We start from the raw sequence: 5000 nt of genomic DNA on the forward strand, positions 1-5000 counted from the left end.
GGAATTGAACTCGGGACCACGAGGGTCGGAGTCCAGTGGTCTAACCACTGGACCATCGCGGCAGTCGTATATATATATATATATATATATATATATATATATATATATATATATATATATATATAACATATATGTGTGTGTGTGTGTGTGTGTGTGTGTGTGTGTGTGTGTGTGTGTGTGTGTGTGTGTGTGTGTGTGAGAGAGTGTGAGTGTGTGTGGTGTGCGCATGTGTGTAGGTGTGTGTGTGTGCGTGTGTGTGTGTTGTTTGTATATATCTATGTATGTGTATATTTGTTTGTATATATATGTATATATATATACATATATATGTTATACATATATGTACGCACACACACACACATATTTATATGTGTATATATATATATGCATATATGTATATATATATATATATATATATATATATATATATATATATATATATATATATATATATATATATATATGCATATGTGTATATGTATGAGTACATACATCTAAATATATGTATATATAAACCTACATTTGTAATGAAATAGATGGTCCTTGCTCATGTCCATGAAAATTAAAATCTAGAAAGCTTTTATCTTTTCTCCAGTCGCATGCATGCATCAGCGTTGGAAAAAAAAACTATGCCAACAAACATAAGAAGAGACAAGAATGTTAAGCGGAAGGAAAGTAAACAGTATTTATAGTCAAACTTAGAAGATTATTATTATCATGTATTGGATTGATCGAGGTGCTGATCTACCGCGGCACCTCTGCATAACTCTCCCCCTCCTTCGCCTTTCTTATAACTCCTACAATGCTTAGTCCTGTTGTATCATTGATCTTATTCTCTGTTTTTTATTGCTATTCCCGGTTTTCTTTCTTACAATATCACACAAACTACCAGGTCCTCGATTCTAACAGATGGTAAACAGTTGAAACAGCGGCTATCTGCAGGCAAAATTAGACCTCATTTCCTGGGAAATTCTCGGGTGGCGATAACACTATCTGTGTGAGAGAGAAAAAGTACTGATTGAGATGAATGTTCATTGACTTTAAAGCGTGTGAATCACAGGTGGCCGTCGCTACATGGCAGATAAGAAAAAAAAAAAAATCCGGAACATGTAGTATGGGAATACTCACGTGATCATTCACATGGGTATATTACATGGTTACGAGGGGCGTTCATTAAAGATTTCCCCTGACTCACTTCCGCTTATCCTAGGAAGCTGAGATTTCACATGAATGATGATACATTCCTCTATAGGTCATGTTTTGATTTCCAGTCCTTAACTTATAACATGCTTTTTGTTACAGTGGTGACGGTGCAGTAAAGTGTGAAAATGGAACCAGTGGAATATCGAGCAGTGATCAGGTTTTTATACTTGAATTGCTTCACACCGCAAGAGACCTTCGATAAAATGAAAGCCACTTATGGGGAAGATGCCCCATCATATGACGCTAAATTTTGGCATAACCAGTTCTGGTGTGGTCGAAGATCTTTAGAAACGGCTCCTATTCCAGGGCAACCCTAGTCTGCCAACGATTAGGACATCATTCATCAAGAGGAGACTGCCTTTTGAAAGATCACTGTATTACTGTATGTCAGCTAGCCGAGATGTTAAAGGGTTAGTGTGGGTCTGGGGCCCAAAATCTGCCATCTGATATGAAAAAACCCCTGTTTTGCTCGAGGGCTCCCGGTTACCCCACACCTTTCCAGAAGCGGGGGAGGGCCCCGTTTTTCCCAAAGGGGTCTTTAATTTGGGACAAAAACGGGGCAAAAAACTTCAACTCCTTGTCTTCTAGATCTCTTTTAGCTTTTATTTAAAATCATTATGGAGAACAAAGTAACACTTCTTAAAGGCATCTAAAAAACTCATATGCTTAATAAAAAAATACAAAAAACATTTTTTTAAAAACCACTTTTCCCACGAGCCCAATATTAAAAAAAATTAAAATTTAAATTTAATTGTGATAAAATTGATAATTTGAATTAACTTTGGCCATGTATAAGAAGCAAATAAGAAAAAAAAGGATCACGTCCAGCTCCTCAGAAAAACGAACAAACGTCAGCACACAGAACTTAACTTTCCCAGCTTCAGCTCACACAAGGGGGAAAAATGCACAAAAGGGGTTTTTGGGTCCAGGCTTGTATTTTTCGCCCCGTTTTTGGCTTTTATTTATAGCGTGATTTTAGGGAATTTATATTCTTCCATGTTTATAAAACTATAGATTTTACCTTACGGGTTAAAACATATATTTTTACAATGTAAGAAGAAGAGATAAAAAATAGTCCCAAGTTTAAATAAAATTTAAAATATCGAACAAAAAGAAAAAAAAAAGTAAAAGATTAGAGATAATAATGAAAATAAAAAATAAAAAATTTTTAAAAATTAAGTTTAATAGAAAAATAAAGTGAAAAAATAGACTTTCAAAAACTTAAGAACAAAGCAAATATGAGGGCTTTATATAAGATGGGTGGGTGCTTCACGGGCATGGTGATGTGAAGCGATGGTGTGGTTTACCCTGATAGGTTTATTTGCTTGCAGCTCCACCAGGGCTAGCTCAGTGGTTTAAAGGGAGCAGCTTTTGCAAAAGGGTCTCCCCTCCCGGGTAACACCCTTTCCATCATCAAAAATTTTTGCAGTGCCCCTCTTGGCCACCCGGGGGAAAACTGGGCACCTTGCGGTCCCAGGCTAAAAGGGGGGGATCTCGGAGCAGCAGGAGGCCCCAAAGGACGGAGATATGGCCCCACCGGGCGTGTGGGACACCCCTTTTGGCCCCGGTAAAAAACTCCTGCCCCCTAGCCCCCCGGGGGTTTTAAGGGGGGCGGCTGGGGGGAGGGGGGCCTTCCAGTAAACCCCCCCGGGAAAGGGGACCCATCGTAAAAACTTTCAAAAATAAAGGATATGTGGGGGGAGGGGTTTTGTCCCTCCCACCCAAAAAGAAAGGGGCCGGGCTGTTTTTTCCCTTTAGGGGGCAAATGTCGGGCACAGGTTGGGAAAACGAGATTTACTCGCCCCAACCTGCCCCCCCCAAAAGGGCCCCAAACCCCACCTTAAAAAGTTTTGTGGGGCAAAGCCCCCCGGGGACCCCACAGGCGGGATGGGTGGTCGACAACTGCCGACCCCTTTTTTTGGGGGGCTGTGTGGGCCCGAGGGGGGCCCAAGGGGTGGCGGCCCCCCAGAGTGAAAAACCCGGGGTTTAAAACCTTTCGGGGTTTGGTTTTTTCCGGGTAGGCGTTTGGAACATCCGGTCCTTGCAGCAGGATGAGCAGTTACCTCTGCTTCGGGGGAAAAATTGAAGCGACTGGGAATTGGGGGCCCGCCCTCCAGGGGTTTGAGAAGACCGGGTTGCGGAACGATCGGGTTGGGGGGGTTTCCACCTCTACTGATGGGGGCCGCAGCGATGGTCACCCCCTTTCCAGGGTGTAGCCATACCCAATCCCGGGCCGCCCTCAGCACTCGGTAGTTGGGGGTGACAGGGTTGAGGAGCGTTTTAAAGGGCACTGAAACTGAAAGCATGTTTTGGTTTCTTGTCTCTTATTGCCTGTAACCCCCTTACCAATGTAAATTAAAAATTGATGTGAAAAGGAATTCTACGCCAAACTCCCCATCTGTGACAGCCCAATTCCCCCCGGCGAGATTTTTGGCATTGTTCTGGGTGCCCTTAAATGTGGTACCCGGTTTGTGACCGAGCTGGTTATGAGATGTCTGTCAGCCCCATGGCTCGGGAGGTACAGGTACAGTGGCCAAGGAAATCGACCACGTTCTGTTAGCAAAAAACGTGGAAGGGGGGACCTCCAAAACGCAGGGTTTCCCGGGAAAATGCCGATTTTCAGGGGAAACGTTTCATAGGCTGGTTGTGGCTACCCGGGGGCCCACTTAAAAAACCCCGTCCCTCCATTTGGCCCACCCAAAGGGTTTTTCAACGGCCCAAAATAAGGGAAGAGGGGGTGGGGCCCGGGGTTCACCATGGCAGTCTCTGACGGTTTTCACAAAAAACTCCAAAAACCTGATGGACCCAGTTGCTCGGGGGAAAGCTCTTCAAGCGTGAAACCACCGAACAGCTCGGAGTCCATGATGGTAGGGCCGGACACGGGTTTAAAAGGGGACAAGGAAACCCCCTCATCAGGAAAACTTGCTGGGAGGGTTTAAAGGGCCCTTTATTTTTGGAAAGACCTTTTTCCCCGCCTACCCCAAACCCTGAGAAAATGAATTTTAAGCCCTCCTCACAGATGACTGCAGTCTGATCAGGAAGGAAAGGATCATCCAGATCATGTTGGGGTTCTAAAAAGTTGGGCTGAGTATTTTTTAAAAGTTGCACCGGGGGGAAACCCCCCAACAGTTAGTTGGATTTCAAGGGGAAAGTCCACGCCGGGGCCCGGACCCCACCATCAGCGAGGAACCTCTTTCCCCAACAGAGGTTAGGGGGCGATTTCCCCGCTGAAGAGGGGGAAAAATGCAGGCATAGTGATATCCCTGCTTTAATGCTAAAGGCTGGGGGGAGTCCTATGGCCGGGGTTTTGGGATACCGTTTCCCGACTGCCCTCTGGCAAATCTGGTTTCCATTCCCCCTGACCTACTGAGGGGGCGTGGTATCCCTCTCTGGGGGAAAAAAAAAAAAAAAGGGGGTCGTTGGGATTGTAGGAAAATACCGTGGGATTACACGCCAGCATTCCAGGCAAAAGGGTTTTGCCCCCCCATTCTTCTGAAACGGGGTCTGCAACCACCCACGGAGGGATCAGAGACGGGGGGCAGTCTAGATTTACCCTGGGAAGTCCACGATATACCCCTTTTCCCACTCTTTTGAGTAATTGGGTTTGAAGGGCCCTCGTAAGTTTTGGGCGGGGTTTCTTTTCAACCTACACCCAAACCCCAAGAAAAGGGGTTTGACTCGGTATGCATCGGGAACGCTATGTTAATTCATGGGTAGGCCCAAAGGGTGGGCCTTTTAACCCAAAACTTTTTAAAAAACCCCGTATGGATTGGGGTAATGGGCAGAGGCCTTTCCCA

The sequence above is a fragment of the Penaeus monodon genome, chromosome 10 (genome assembly GCF_015228065.2).
Source record: "Penaeus monodon isolate SGIC_2016 chromosome 10, NSTDA_Pmon_1, whole genome shotgun sequence".
NCBI lineage: Eukaryota > Metazoa > Arthropoda > Malacostraca > Decapoda > Penaeidae > Penaeus > Penaeus monodon.